Source organism: Gasterosteus aculeatus, chromosome 14 (genome assembly GCF_964276395.1).
Source record: "Gasterosteus aculeatus chromosome 14, fGasAcu3.hap1.1, whole genome shotgun sequence".
Lineage (NCBI taxonomy): Eukaryota > Metazoa > Chordata > Actinopteri > Perciformes > Gasterosteidae > Gasterosteus > Gasterosteus aculeatus.
In genome coordinates this window covers 7,623,936-7,640,489 of record NC_135702.1, presented here as the reverse complement: position 1 = coordinate 7,640,489, position 16,554 = coordinate 7,623,936, and the positions used below count along the sequence as shown (strand labels likewise).

Here is a 16,554-nt window from a genome sequence, read left to right as displayed (position 1 = left end):
GTCACGACAGAGGAAGTGAACCCTCTTACTTCATGTTGTAAATTTGTCGATAAAGTTTTTTCTGATGTTTGATGGAATTTGTTTACAGAAACAATGCTAAAATATTTCAGTTTTCCTTTTTGAAACGCATTGCTCTTTTATTGGAAATGGAAACGGTGCCAAAGACATACTGCGTTTTCTCAGTGTGCTTATTTTAAATCCATAGATTAGATTAGATTAGATCAGACTGTAATGATTCATGGAACTCATGAATAATCCTCATAGAGGCAGACGGGCACGTTCACGGAAAAGTGAACATCTCCACGGCGACCGAACGGACGCACATACACACACACACACACACGCACGCACTTTGGTGCACACTTTCCTGTATGCCATTAGTTCAGTGACACTATCTATGTATGTTAGACAGCAGGAAACACACAGGCCGTTGAGACGGAGCGCGCGGGTGTCACTGCGGGAGACGTTGCACCTGGAGGCGCGCGGCCGAGCGCGCTCACGTGCGCTGCTCCCCAAAGGCGTCGGAGGTGCGCCGAGATTTAGCAGCATCGAGCCACGCGTGGTTCACAGCGGCAGGGAGACACGTCGACACGCAAACAGCGCGAGGACGAGCTGCTTTTGACGCGCGACGGGAAGAAGACGGTAAGCGCACTTCGAAAGAAAACCTTAAAAAAAGATGTGATTCGAGACGCAGCTGAAAAACTGTCTGCGGTGGAAGCTTCTTCCAATCGGGGACCGGAGCAGAATCTGGTTCTGCTGCTGTCCGTTAGAACGGGCGGAGGCTGCGCGCGAGCAGCGGGACTCCGGTTCAGGAGGGTCGGCGGAGTCCGGGATGATGATGATGATGATGATGATGCTGATGATCAGTAATTGGTGCCTTGACCGCTAGTCAGCACCTCGCATCTCTTTTAAATTGCGTTGGGATGAGAGGCAGCGGAGTTTATGGGTTTCATCAGTTGACATTTACTTGAGACATGAAGGTCTGTCCAGGGGGAATCAGAAATATCTGAGTTGCTGGCTTGTTTTTATGACTTTGAAACAAGAAGGATGTGCAGGGAAAAATAGTCCACCTCAAGGTCCATTTCCTAGCTGATCCGGAGGTTTCAATCACATCCCTTTTCATCACCTGATACAGTTTGCCAAGTTCAACTAGTTAGTCCATTTTTATTCTTCCATCTGCCCTCAAAATCATTCAATACGATCAAGAGCTACTAAATGGACCTTGCACTGAGATTATTTATTGTTTTCTCAGCGTCCTCTTTCAAGGTCAAGATGCTTAAGTGTAAACCTCCGCTCTATGGGATTTGATGATTATTGTGCTCACGTGTCAATCGAGAACAACATTTGACCTCTGAACTCATGGCACAGAACCTCCCGGTGCTCCTTGATCTCAGAGGGTCTGTGGACCAGTAGCTGATGCCTGTGACTCGCTGCGGCGGAGAGAGCCGGGCGCCACCTGCTGCACCTTATGCAAGTCTGCGGGGGGAGGGAGGGCAGTCTTTGTCACACCCATCATTACGCGATGGGGGTGACGTGTCAAGTGAGGGTGCATGGCCAGCCAGACCTATTGTGGTGTATGTGTGTGTGAAACTTACCAACATGCATGTTAGGGCAAGTAACGGTGAGCGCGTGAGGCCGGCCGGTGAAACGGAGTCCTCACAGACCTCTTTATGTTGTGTGTTGTTGGCTAATGGCGTTCCAAAAAAAGATCTGAACAGCACTTTCTGGCGGTACACTTGCGGGCTTCTTAATGGACTTCTGTCTGTGGTTGAAAAGTGAAGGATCATGTGACATCCCATATTTCCAACTTATGGGCTTCATGCAACTATGGCTGCAAATATTGGGCAAACTAACACAAGGAAGAATAAGATAACTCTTAGTGCATATATTGTTTATTGGACTATGTGACTTTTATGTGCTCTTGATTCCCTCCCAATGTCTTTTTTTAAATATAATAACATCACAACATTGTTTTAAATGAAGACATTTATTGCAGGAGGACTCCAGTTCCTCTTCGAAAGGTCTGTCCCAGTGAGCCAACCTGAACACACGAGCCCGTACGCACAGATACACATTCATCTGGTGTGTGCGGTCCTCTAGTCTGAATGCACATCAACACAGCTGTAGGTAGATACCTCCCTGCGTACTGGAGTCTGTGGTTTCCACAAGCTGCAACCCCTCACCCTGGTTTCCTCCCTTATAATTACAGGAAATGAGTCCAGCCAATCAGTGCAGATATATTTGGTGCATATTAGCAAGCAGTATTTAAGGACCGGACAGTTAGTGACCAAGTATGTCAGAGGGGGAGGAGAGGCTTTCTCCAAAAAGATTGTTTGGAGCAGAATGAAAGAAAAGTAACACTGAAGTTTTGGGTTCATCTCCTCACACTCACGCAGCTTTAGGCAATCTGTGGTCTGTCAGACGGATCCTTGGTCAGTTCAGTATATCAAGAGAAAACTGAGACATTCAGTCCCAGGCGTCTCTGCTCTATGTCTTTTCCAGCTGTCAGACCATTTCCTTTAGTCTCTTCTCCTCTACACACACACACACACACACACACACACACACCGATAGAGGAGCATCACATATCAAGGCTCTCCACAGGTACAGTGTGACTTTTCCATCTGTCGTTTATTCTCTGATTTCTGCTGCAGTTGGCTGCTCGTCCCACAAGCTATCAAAATAGCATGTCCCCATGTGCACACACACACACACACACACACACACACTCTCTCGCAAACCAAAGGAGACACACAGCCGTTGATGCAGGCCCGTGCTTGCTTCTTTCCCAGAAGGACTCGTCGACTCTCCGGAGGACGGGTATATACTCTAAGTCAAGTCAGAAGTCCTACTTGGAGATGAGCTGATGGCGAGGAGCGGCCTGCCGCGCCTCCTCTGGCTCCCATCAGCGAGGAAGCAGCCACAGGCGTAACGCGGCCGCCCTCCTTCCACTTAGGCATAATCTCCCTCCTCGTACCTGTAGGCTCCACAGGCTGCTTGGCGATTCCTTCAGAGCCCGGTGCAGATGCCCCCCCCCCCCCCCCCCTCCCCTCCCCCCCGTACTCTGTTTCATCCGTGGCCGTCGATGAGACACAAATGCGGGCAACAGGAATTGCTTAAAGCTGCGAGCCGCTGTGCTCTTTTGCCTGGAAGGTCAGCAGCCATGTGAGAGAAAGACATCCTGTTATTAGAGAAAGAGGTACAGGATAAGTGTGTGTGTGTGTGTGTGTGTGTGTGTGTGTGTGGGGGGGGTGATTGAAGATTGAAGAACAGAAGAGGATAAGGGCTATTAAGCACAACTGGGGGGAAAGTCTTAAGCGGGGAAGTGACCTGAGCTTGAAGTGGAGTCTCAGTCCTCAGTCGCTGGTAGACGGCGGACATGTGAGCTCCTCCTAATAACTCTGCTGGTTTTTTCTCCAGAGAAACACGAGTGGTGACAGGATGCTTTTCCATCTGCTGTGCTCGGATTGGTGAGTCGAGCTCTCGGCTACTCTATATTATTATTATTTTTTTTATTTGTAACAATGTTAATGAATGAAATCACGAAGCACTTTCTTGATAGTGAGACTGAGACGTGTTGATAGATGTTCCATATAAGCCCTCCGATGTAGTTTGTGGTACTTTTCACTTGATTTCCCAACCAGTGATATTGTGAAGGAAGTGAAATCAAAAGCTAAAAGCCGTATTGATCAGCATAGACTTGAGTGCTGATACTCCTGCAGTAGAGGTAGTATTTGGCAGGATGGTGTGTGTGTGTGTGTGTGTTCTGAATGCCAATTGACTTTCTGCTGAGCATGTTGACGGCTATGTAAAATACACCACGCTGACGATAATATTGGAGAAATCATGAGATCAGCGTCTGATGGAGGGAGGGAAAACTCTCGGAAGTTTTGATTTCACCTGAGTAGCATTGCACTGCATTGCAAGATTTGTCTTTTCGTGTGTATTAAAGGTGCCCGCAAAATAATTTCATTCTTAAGGCTACTTTATCTTATTCGTGTAGCAGATATAAACATTTTCCTGCAGAAATAGATTGATAAAATAGATTTAGTTTTTCTTCTTACTGTTGTTGAATGGAAATATTTATATGCATATATTTTAAAGAAAATATAGAAATGGAAGTATTGGGAGTGCAGGACAGAAGAAAGAAATCCTTTTTTAGATAGACTGTATATTGTTGCCCCTGGATTTCAACCATGAGCAGGCCTGCCGCATCATTTAATCAGCATTCCTTTCACATTGAGCCATGAACTTGCCACTACAGGACCCGTCATAAAAGGCAGAAAATGCTGACACAGCTACAAAGTGGAGGTTTGGTGCAGGGCCGTGGACACCCCCCCCCCCCCCAATCCTCCCCAAAAAATCCCGTTACTGTACCAAAAGAGAGGACAATAGCGGCCCGCATATGTGAGGAGAAGCCTGCTCGGACTCCTCCTGGGACGGTGACCTGCTGGCAGGAAAGGCGAGATGGCCGAGCGGAGAGTAACTCACAGCCCGTGAGGAATGTCAAGAATCCGTGTGTTAAAGTTCACACCGTATCGCCATCTGTGGCTGGATCCTGGCAAATAAAAGGCGGCTGCGTGTGAGTCAGTATGTGTGCACGCAAGAAAAAGAATATTAAGCAAGTGTTTGAAGGTGGTTCGTTGGATTTGATGTTTCTTGAACTACGTTTACATTTACACAGCGGATATTTGAGTGCACGTGGATGCTCTTCTCTCCCAGGTGTACATACCTGACCATCAGGTGTTCTCAGCCCGTAAGTCTATTCGGTCTATTAAGAAACGACAGGTCAGAGAGGCCACCTACTGAAGTCACCTGTTCCAAGGGAAAGTGGACGCCTGAGAGTCGACAGTCTCCGCCGTGTTGCTTCAGGGCGGCACCCAGCTGTGACCCGGTGTGTTATGTTGCTGATACAATATTGGCTCAGCGTTACTGGAGTATGCCTTGTGACGCTTGCTTAAAGTTCATCATTCCTTGTATCTGTTTGAAGAAGGGAGTGTGCGTTTCACCCAAGACCCAAAACACGTCAACGTGGTCTCCCTCGACAGTTCTGATCTTTCAGCAGCCCGGCCGGGGCGAAGCTCGGTTCTCGGTTCTTGCACGTCTTCTAAACCACGGACCTCATTCCGCTGCGTATCTGATTCTGCAATCGAGCCTCACGCCCGTCCGCTAAATAGGAAGTGACAGCGAGTGCCACTCAGGCTGCGAGAGGAGATGGAGAAACCGATGCAGTCGATTCTTCTCTTGTTTGTGTGTGTGTGTGTGTGTGTGAGTTGTTTTTTCTCGGGTGCTTGGCCTTGTGTTTTGCGCTGACAGGTTGTGAAATGGCTTTCATATGTGCGTCCCCCCCCCCCCCTTAGATTGTGCGCAGGGCATGAAGGGTTGTGCCTGCGAGGCCGTCCTGAGGGGATCGTGCTGAAATAAGACCCCTCCGTCGCAGTCTGGGGAATAGAGGCAGTTGAGGAGGAGCTGCAGTGACGTTTTAGAAGAAGCTCTATCTGCAGAGATCGTATCAGGTGAGCTCTCACACACACACACACACACACACACACACACATGCACACCAACCAACCATGCCGCGCCATATCTCCATCCCTGTCCAGGTTTGGTATTGCTCGCAGCCAAAGCCAAGTGACAACAGTTCATGAAAAGGACTTAAACGTTCAGTTACTATTACAGACGAGAGGTGAGTCATGTGACTGTAGCCAGCATGTCCGTTTGGAGGACTCGTCAACCCATAACTGTCTATATCGTGTCTGCCACACCCCCCCGGTGCTGACCCTCAACCGTGACAGCTGCCGTCCTTTGTTGGAGCGGTTAAGTGTTTTGGCACGTGTGTTTTTTTTCCCCAGACTTTCCCCTGTGACGTTTTGAATGTTTTCTCTGTTTTTTGACCAGTTTGGCCACAGGCTGCTACAAACTCTTTGCAGCGCTTGTGTTACTCTGAAAAGATTAAAGTGCCGATGGCTTAAGCCTCTTTTTTTGTGACTGACATTTAACCTCATACGGCCGACTCGCGGCCGTCGTAGCCGTGTTTAAGTTATTTCAGTTATGCGCTGTGTGTGTTGCACAGAGGCCTGATCCCCCGACGATACAGACTTCCTTTATGGCCTCACACGAGGGGAAAAAGTTGGGAATCCGCACTTTCAGCAGCTCGATTGACTCATTTTGAAGGCGTGGTCCGCGATGGGGTGCTGTTTTATTTCACATATGACTCATGAAGATATTATTTATACAGTCGCATTGATTTACAACTCTGCGGATCCATGTGTGACGTTACAGTTTATTCTTGGCCTTTTTTGCTTTCCCAATCAAAGTGTAGTTCCTCCTAAAAGAAGAATCCACGGTTTCTCCGCGGCCTCGATAGCAGAGTCTGGCCCCTTAGGTGGCTCCAAGAGCGTAACGCTGAGGAGCGGCGGGATCGGATTACAATAAAAAGAACAAGAGAAAGAGTAGCAGCCAGCTAACCTGCTGCAGCCTGGGCTGTTATTGCAGGTGCTCCAGAACAGACACGGATGTTAATGACCTCTCCAGAGCTGCACACGCTGAGCTGCAGCCGCACATGAGCTGCCTCACACGGTGTGCATGTTGGCATGCCAGAATAAACAGATTAGGATTTAAGGATCAGGAAACAATGGCAGGGGATGAAATGGTTTCTCGGTTTATAGAACCCTCTGGTCGAATCGCATAGTTGCTTTGGACCTTTTTGTGCTTTTAAAACAATTGTTGGGCGAGCAAGAGACAAGTTCTGCTTAATTCTGTTGTGAATCATATGTGTAGAATTTGTACTGGGGGGTCAGCTGTGCATTCAAAATATAATTCTGGTCATGTATTGGATTTATTAAGATATATATATATATTTACAATGTCTTGAATAACACAGCTTAAAAAGGCCGCAGCGCTCGTATGTGGTTTATCTCCCCTCTGTCCGTCAAAAGGCTGCTCCTCCTTCAGCCTGTCAACGCACATCAGTCACAACATCACGTGCTAAAAGGACACGAGTAGCTGTTAAATTGAGTGACTTGCCTGCAGGAAATACTTTGAGATAAGCATTCGTATTGGAGGAACATTATTTTCCCCCCGAATCATGTAGGATAAAAATGTTCAAAAAAACTACTGCAATTTGTTTTATCACATGCATTTTTCCTGCTGCTCCTTTTCTCCACCTGCGTAACGCGGCTTTCGAAACAAGCACAACAGCAGTTCTCTTGTTCTTCCTGTGAAGATCAAGTGGAATTAGCAATTACACCGGTTAAAAGCGCACAAAATCTCACTGGGAAGAAATGGGAAGATAAGCAGCTTGTGTCTCGAGGAGGCCAACATCTTTGAGCTGAAAAGGCTTCATTGAAGCACAAGTTTACATCTTTTCTACAATTAACAACTGCTTTTTCTGCTTGTGGTCAAGATGGTGGGTGTTCCCCCACCTTTTAAAACATGTGTTTATTTTAACTTTTTTTTTTTTCCATGGGAGTGAGAGCGAGGAAGAGGAGAAGGAGGAAGCTGAGAGAAAATCCTTAAATGTGAAAATGACTGGAACTCCCTGGGTTTTCAAAACAAAACTCAAGATTTCCTTACACATACTTGGACAACTGAGGCAATGGAAAACCCCTCCCTGTGCGCGCACGTGGACGCACGCACACACACGCACGCATTCATCCACTTAACAGCTGGGTTGGTCAGAGAAATAATAATAAGAATAATGTAAACTAAATAGAGCAGAGACAAATCCCGGGCCAGCAGAGGCAGCGCGTGTCGGCGGCTTCAGAAAAATGCAGAACCCATCAATCACGACCGCGAGGCCCTCGGCTGCGCTGACAGGCGGCGGAGTTCTTTCCTTTCTTTCTCGCTGTCGGTGTGCGGACGGGTCAGTGGGCGTTGTGGGGCCGAGACCGTTCTACGGGTCCTCGTGTTTTTTTTCTTCTTTTTTTGCGGTTTAGACTGACTGATGATGAGGCGTCGCATCAAACCAGCGTCCTCACACTGTAAAGCTGACAACCGACACTTTCGTTGGCTCGGGTCCCCCCCGTGGGTTGTTTTATCCCACTTCGCTCTCGGCGTGCGACGCGTATCATGAAAAGCAACTGTTTGCCTTCTGTGGGACGCTGAAGGCTTAACCTGCTGGCTTGACGTTTTACAAGTAACACCGCAAGCAGTAAATTGGCCTAAAGCCAAGAAAGGCGCAGCAAAGGGGGGCAGACGGTCCTGAGGGGCCACGCAGGAGTTTAGTCCCTAAAATTGAACCGTGGTTCGGAAAAGGACAAGGAGGGATTGAGGGTTGGAAGGCGGGGGTTTGGGTGTCCTCTGGCAGAGACAAAGCCCTCAGGGTTTCTTCTCTAAGATCTAACTTTGTCTGTGTAAACATGTCTGGAATGAAAAACTGAATGTGTGTGTGTGTGTGTGTGTGTGTGTGTGTGAAGCCCATTGAGTGAATGGATCTGGTAAAGGGAAGTGAAATGAAGAGCTGAAATACGAAGAATGTTGCTAATTTTCTGTAGTCTAGTGGCGCCTGAGCTACTGGTTGAGACATTTCATGGGGTCATGAAGCAGCTTTTAAGGGTATTTTTTTAGATTTTATCCGTTTTGTAAAAAAAAATCGTTTAATGATCCCGTTTTTTCTTAGGTCTACCGTCACAATGTTTTACACCTTCACGCTGGCCCCCTGAAATTCAGCCCCTACCCAGATATTTCTGACCAGATCATATTGTGTCGTACCCTCATCTGTCTGCAAACATTATGTTCAAACTGCACTGCTATGGAGCCAAATCCAGGTCAAGTTTTGTTCAATTGAAAAACAAATGTGAACCTAAAAGTGTTGTTGTTGAACATTGAAAAATACGACAATGTATTCAAAAAATAAATAAATATAGTATATATTTATATATATATAAAATATTTTTCGTCCACTTATTTTTATTTTGAATATATTGTTGTATTTTTCAATGTTCAACAATAAAACTTGAACTTTCAGGTTCACATTTGATTTTCAAATGTACAAAACTTTTGACCTGGATTTGGTTCCATACATTGCGAGTCTCTCTGGTGGCTTCCTGAGAAGCTAAGCTAATCGTCTCCTGGCACAAGTACATAACTGAAGGTGTTATTGATCTTCTCAATTAGCCCTCCGCGAGAACGCAAATATGCATATTACCCAAATGGTCTGTTAATTAAACCATGTTGTAATTCAGTTTAATGATGTCCATGAGAAAGCAGCCACAGTCCGTCTTTAAAATGATAAATCAGACTTTTGGAAAAGGCTTTGAAGATACAGTTGAACTGCTTAATCTGTTGTTTCAGCTGATACGTTACTGCAGAAACCCAAGCAGGTCGTAATTCTCACGAGTTCATACTGTGGAGCCTGTAGAAAAGGAGTTCATCATCGTCCTGATGTTCTCAGCCCCCCCCCAAGTTGACCGAGTGTCTCACTGCGTCCAATCGTTTCTTCACCCGCTCTCTGTCTATATTAGACACAGGGTGACAGCACAGCTGCCTCCGCGCCTCATCTGGGTCCATGTGTGCGTGCACAAGGATGAATGTGTGCCTTTGCAATAGATCTGGCATGGCGAATGAATGTTACGTAGCTTGTTTGACTGAGTACGCTGCCTCCCCGCTGCAGTCTCTGATCATGACATCGGACCCAAAAGGGGAATAATCACCAGGGAATTTGGCAGGCTTTGATCTCGGATCTGTCCGGCTGTCCCGGTGAGGGTGCGTGCGCTGTGTGGCGACCAAATGATGTCCCACATGTCTCATGCGGGAGAACGAGCCACGTTTTAACCCCAAATTTATCATCCGGTGCAAGTGTACTTTTGTCAGTCAGGCAACTGGAAATCTGTCTTCAGCGGTCAATGCTGTGAAACACAAAAAACAACAATAATGACCTTATCTTCAAGGCCAAGAACCACGGATGACATAAACAAACGGGAAGCATAATGAGACTATAAATACTTTCCTTGTCAGTTTACATTCCCATCCACAAACCCTGCAGATAAAAGCACAGCAGATCATAACAGTCAAAACGGCTGATCAGAGATGATAATGATTTCGGTGACACCTCTCTCTCAGTTTAAGAAAGAAGTCTGTATCCAATATGTTCCTCACGCAGCATTCTGGCATTAATCGTGAGCATATGTTGAAAGAGGATGCAGTGTCACTGGTTTACGATGCAAAGCTGATTTTAGGTTTGTCCTGCAGGATTGCTTTGCAGTTGTATGCTCTAAAGAATCCCTCTGCGTTGAGTCCTGCAGGGTGAAGGGCCTTGTATAACCCCTGCACACCAGCACTAAGATCTAGCTAAACAGGAACAGAAGTCCTTTTATAAGAACCTTTCCAGTGTGGAGGAAATGACCATTCATCATGGATGCATGCATGCATGCATGCAAGACATGTCTGACCCTATATTCTCTCTTTCTCCTTCCCTCTCTTTAACCTCAATAAAAATTCTCAATTACACAATATTTAGCTCATTTACATCACGTTACCAGAAGGGCACAGAGCGCAGTCCTCAGCCGATGTCATGTGCTGGCATTTTCAAGTAATGCATCTATGTCTGGAGTCTGCTCCAGAATGTGAAGGGTTGTTCCAAGTTCCAAGTTCAGGCTGTAATGTTTTCCACCAACCAATTAACAAAAGTGAAAACATTGTGGTAAAAACACCATTTTTCTGCAATAGACAATAGTTTCATGTCTTTTAGAGTAGTCAATCTCCAACACCGCCGAGTTCTTTAGCCTAGAAAAACATTTTGTATCTTAGTGTTTACCACAGCAACATAAAAGGTGTGCACATGCAGTAGGGATAACATAGCAATCATTTCCAACAATAGGCAATGTGCATGTTTTGAGCCCTCGCTGATCAATTCCTCCTCCATATAATATGTTATTATAGGATAGAATAAGAAATGCAGACATGGATCCTTGGATCTACTTCCACCACCCTCACACAGACTCTTAGCTTCTCCTTAAACATGCACCATCCTCTCAATGTGAGCCTCGTAATCCACCACAGCTGCTCAACTGTAAATACAATTAACCCCAGTAATTGTGTGATGTTGACTTTAGGTTTTGAACATTTTCTCACTGACTGCCGGTAGCCCCGTGCTCTCCGAGGATGACATCATGGGGTTTCAGGTTGCCCGCTGTGGCTTTGGTTTCCCAGGGGGTCGGGTCGGGGGGGGGGGGGGGGCCCGGAGAGCAGATCCACGCTGTGAGAAGACACAACGTTCCCTCCGCTGAGATGCATACACAGTTGACTGACCTCTCTGCCACCTCGCTGTGAGCCCAGTTTGTTATTGGCTCTGTCACAATGAGTTGACAGATGAGGCAGATGTGTGTTCCTCTCCTGTAAGATGGTTTGTCCGGGTCGTTTTTCAGAGTTGAAAAGTACTGTAATTAGCCGAGTAAAGACTGTAATGTGGCTTCATGGCAATCTGGAGGGATGTTTTTTTAAAGAATGGCGTCTGGAAGACAGATGACATACCGTATGCATTACTGCTGCTACGGTTTGCATTGTCTGTAGGATGTGATGAAAATGCAGTCACATTAAACGCTTTCGGGACGATGTGTTTAAACAGGGACTTTAGGACTTTATCTCAGAAGTCAAAGACATTGCCCACATTTTCTTTGTGAACATTTAAAAGCAACCAAGGCAATGAAGCCGGATTCATTTGCACAGGACCTCTTCCTTTTAACACTAACATGTAAAGCACAATAATAGAGTGTATAGCTTGTTGTAAATGGCAAATGTATTCTACTCATATATGTGTGTATATATAGTATGTGTATATATAGTATATGTATATACGCTTTTCTAGTGTTCCGACCACTTGAAGCGCTTAAACACCACATGTGGATCGGAAAGAAAAGCCTTCATAGGTGCGTCATGCCGTCAATCATCTGTTTCACTCTTCCTCCGCGATGTCAAATAATTGTTTTCTTATCTTTGCCTAGATGTTTTTTGTGGAAATGGTATCGATTGTCAATTTATGAAAATCACCTGATGATTTACGAACACTTAACTCATCAGTCCACGGGTAATTTGTAAAATATTTAATTGTTCATAATGTATGTAATCTAGTATGTAATAATTCACATGGTGACAATTGTAACTAACCCAGAAGACCTATTTAAGGGATTGTGGTTGAAAGAACCCTTCTAGTGTTTCCATGAGATGATGAAGCAGTCCTTTCTCATTGAGGGTGCAGCTTCGCTGCGTTCATTTTGATTGGCTGAGATGACTGGAGGTGAAACAGGTGTCTTATTAAGAGGATTGTAAAAACGTTATTTTTTTGAGGATGTTGCATACGCTTTAAGTTACAAAATGAAAAAATGTTTAGTATGTTTGGCCTTTGATCAGCTATAGACAGAAATGCTACTGATGATCAGAATATAGCAATACATGTCTCCTGATTTCAGCCATTGGATGTTTACACTGGCGGCCTTGTTGACTCAAAGAGGTCTTGATAATAAACACACTGGTTTCATGCAATCATCATTTTTTCTATATATTAAAATAGTGTATTTCTTAAAAAAAACAGCACCTTTAGCTAGTTAAAAGCTTTCTCCTGTCTCATTGAGGGTAGTGTATGATTGAGTGTTTTTGGAAGCTGGCCTTCGCAGTCTCCCTGCCTCTGCTGCAAGCATCGTTGTTGAAAATATGTGCATCACAAATCCCATAACTTTATGAAGTGCTCCTAAGCACACCAGCTAACAGGCGGTCTCAGTCAGCTTGTTGGAAACACCTGTCTGTTGGACAGCAGTTACCCAAAGATCCCCATCAATCAGCCCGCCAGTGGCCTTGGCGACCAACTGGGCTCCACCGCTGCTTTGCAGGATAAATGTATCTGTCATAAAATAATCCAGGTCTCAACATAACAACAAACATTTAAACAATGGCCTGACAATCGTCCAGTCGTGTCAGAATAAGAAAAGGTAGAGAGAGTGTGTGGGAGAGAGAGACAGGACAATGGCTGGAGTGTGACTGAACACTCGGCAGAAACGTGTGGCTGCATTCTCGCTTTGTTCTATGAGATCACAGTTGCGGCAGATGCAGGATTGACTGGGAGCAGCTGTTTTTTTTTTTTTTTTTCTTTCTCCTCTCTGTTCTCCGGTTACAGGCGCTGGCACTGCCTGCACTCTGGGGATGGGCAAAGGGGCACGTTGTAGGAGTCTTAATACTTTGTTCTCTCGGGGTGGGCACAAAGAGGCCTCAGACCCAGCAGTGCACTCCACCGGTGCTCTTGGCGTCGGAAGAGAGGGACGCGGCCCGAGCGTGTCAAAGAGAGTGGGACTGGTGACAAGACGTGACCAGCAGCTGGTCCCACTCCCGCGGGACCCGTGGCGCCGTTAATGACACTGGCCGCGGAGACTGCGCTGGACTCAAAATATTATTGGAAGGCGCGCTGATTTATTGTGCTTTTCATTGGAAGTTAGATTGTAAATCATTTAAAGATAATAAAGGTGTAACATTTTTTTTTAAGAATGAAAACTAAATGAAACTACATGAGAAGGCACCTGGCCAGTGTGGTGGAACAAGAGCTTCTTTTATTGCAGAGGAAAAGAAAGACAGAAAGTCCTGATGCAAATTTAAACACACTAAACCCAGCTGCCTGACTCTAAGCTCTGCAAAAGAGACAGTTATGATTAAAATGAACAGATACGGCAGCACTTCCAGTATTTACCTTTTGAGCATGGCCTTCCTGTGCTGCGTTATTTAAGTGTTTGTGTGTAGCCAGTGTGCAGCATGACAGCCCTCACAAGCTCAGCTTTCCTCCACTCTTAACATCTTCTTAACAGCGGTGGATTCACAACACATTGGCTGTAGATGTGTTATTCTTGCTCTAAACTCGAACAGAGCACTGTAAATGGAATTCACACCAAATACCATAATATGCTCTTTGTGCAGATCCAATACGGTTCGCTTGGCTCTTAAATGTTCTTCACACTCACTTTCACTTTATTCCTGCCGTTGGTACCTTTTTTTTTATAGTATGTGCATTATCGTCTCCTGCAGCGTAGCTCGAGCGCATAGGTTATATTGTAAAACCACGATCGCAGCAACCGAGACTTGTTATTGCTGTTGTACATCCCTGAAGTGTTATAAGTAGAGCAGAGCGTTCGATATGCTTCTGCCAACCGGTTTCCAGTTTTCGCAGCCAGTATAGTCCAAGTCAAGAGAGCAGAGAACAGCTGAACGGAATCTTTTTCTAAAAATCAACACTTTTACATGGAGTCAGGATGGATTCTACGTGTGAAGCATGCAATGATTGTTGAGATGTTTGAAGGATAAGAGGGGAGATAGAGGTAGTTGGTTCTTTTTTATATCAAGGAGAGAAGCATCCGGCGTACCAAGAAGTTTGCAACTAGAATAATAAGCCGGTGAATCATCATGTGTGAATTATTGATTAATTGATCCCAGCTACTTTCTCTGCGTTGTTACCAAGCAACATGAGTGCTACATGCCTGATGCAAATTCACCTTATATCACTTGAGCCAAAATGTTGCTGTATCACAGGACACCGGTATATAAATGCATATTATGATACGCCGTAATGTTTTTTTTTTTTGTAGCTCTTATCTTTTGTCCTGGAATGACTTCCAACACCGGCTCATATTTGACAAATGAGAACCCAGTTCCGACACGCATTCTGTCCTCTGCAATACCACGACTGAAAACTATGTCTGCGGTTGCACCCGACGAGGTGTTGTCTTCCTCCCTGTCAGCTGGGTGGGGTTGGTGCCCGCAGTAATGCGCATTTACAGTAAGTGAAGGAGTGGTGTTTCAGTGATGGATAGCATTTCCAGTATTAATCGACTGCCGGGAGGCGGCCCAGCATGACACTGCATTCAGATACATTAGCGGCAGAGGGAGACTTGATGGGCCTTTTGGAGGGAAAGAGGGGGTTTAAAAGTGAGGAGGGCAGACGTTAAGGCCTCACCTAGCTTATGGTGTTGACACAGAGACATCGATCGCGGGCTCATTGCTCTCCGAGCTGCTTCCTGTGTTTTCATTGTGCTCTCATTGGACGAGATCAAACGACGACGTCAGGGAGGAAAAGGTACTGATCCGTATCCAATGCACTCGGGACGCCGGGCAGAGACATTGACATGTACTAGAATGCCTGATATTCTACGTCTGAATGCCTGAACGAGCTATTACTAAGAGAATTACAGCTGTTATACTGTACACTGAGTGAAATATCTTTAATTGTCAATTTACGCTGCTTTCTGTTCCTGGTACAAAATGATGACGGTATCCACGGTTCATGTTATTCTTTCATTTGTTCATTCGCACTTCAGAGCCTCCAAACCAGTTTACAACAAATTGAAGCATCCAATACATCATAGGAGCAGTTTGGGGTGACAGATAAGAATGGTGGAGGTCAGATGCCTTTTTGTGGGATGAATGAGAAACAACAACAAACCATAAAAAAGCTGCACACAGTTACTTCCAGCTTACCTGACGCTGCTCAAAGTCACAGTGTGACATCCGATGTGTGTTCCGTTTAGTGTGCGTCCAGGTCAGTGAGACATCAGCAGACGCAGATGAAAGGCATTTCACTTCGACAAACGTTAACTGGGTTTGATTTGCTCCAGCATGGAAATAGGACCTTAAGTATCAACAGCTTTAAAACTCATCTGTCCAGACAATATAACACTTTATTTAGACCATTCAGGCATTTACATAATTTAATAAGTGGCAGTTATGTGCTAATTAAGGTCAATTCATGGTCATTTTAACTGTTTTATTCCCCCAATATCATTAATTGCTGTCATTTTGAGGACACATTGTCCTCTCAGTGGGTATTCTACACACTTTTTTGATAGGGAACCTTTCAAATGACGGTTAAAAAATGAAAGGTTACAAGACAGGGCTTCTGATCGCAAACACATTGTCTCCTTTAGTTTAAGGTGTATCAGTAGGTATTTATTTTTCTCTCTGAGGTTGCGAGCAGGTCAATAGGGGCATAACGGGTGTGTGGTTGAGCAGGACCATGTAGCTCTTTAAAAGTCAGTAAGTAACTTTAAACTCAACCCTGAAGCCAAAGCATTGAGAATATAGTGGTCCGTATTTTCTGCCACTTGAAAGTGTGATCATGCAGATAAAGAGTGACATTGCAAGTGTGACGTCTTGAGAAACTAACCGAACAAATTACTTTTAGCCAAATCAGATAATAATAGAAATGATCTAAAACCATTCAAAGTGGATCAAATGAACTTTATACATGCACGTGATAACACACCTGCAAGGTTTTCGATGGATGGAGAAGCTGCACATTTCTTAGTTTCATTCTCAAAAAGCTGTGGATTAAGTAGTAAGACATGAGGCTTGATGCTTGAGTGCTTTTGATAAGATGAATGATTTTGCAGTCTGTAGCCCCCTTTCTTATCACACATCTGCCACTAAAAACATTACAAACAACGCTATTAACGGTGGCGTCCGCAATCTTCGGTGTAAGGCGCATCACTGCAGCCTTTACTCTCAGAGTCACAAAAAATGCTTTCAGCGCTGCAGCCAAGGGAGGGGTTCTGGGTGTGCATGGAAAATGTGCGGAGAAGCCTC

General features: G+C 45.2%; 1 protein-coding gene across 3 annotated transcripts in view; it reads left to right on the top strand.

The window, feature by feature from the left end:
• Nucleotides 1-409: 409 nt before the first annotated feature.
• Nucleotides 410-16,554, top strand: part of bmpr1bb (bone morphogenetic protein receptor, type IBb) — a 37,061-nt gene continuing 20,916 nt past the window's right edge. Inside the window, exons 1-2 of one of the 3 annotated variants that reach the window (XM_040197749.2) lie at nt 410-642; nt 5,361-5,516. The gene's annotated coding sequence lies outside the window, so the exon portion shown is untranslated. Of the gene's footprint in view, nt 643-3,338; nt 3,471-5,360; nt 5,517-16,554 lie in introns of those variants that run through there. The other 2 variants (XM_078087815.1, XM_040197751.2) reach the window with 2 other exon arrangements.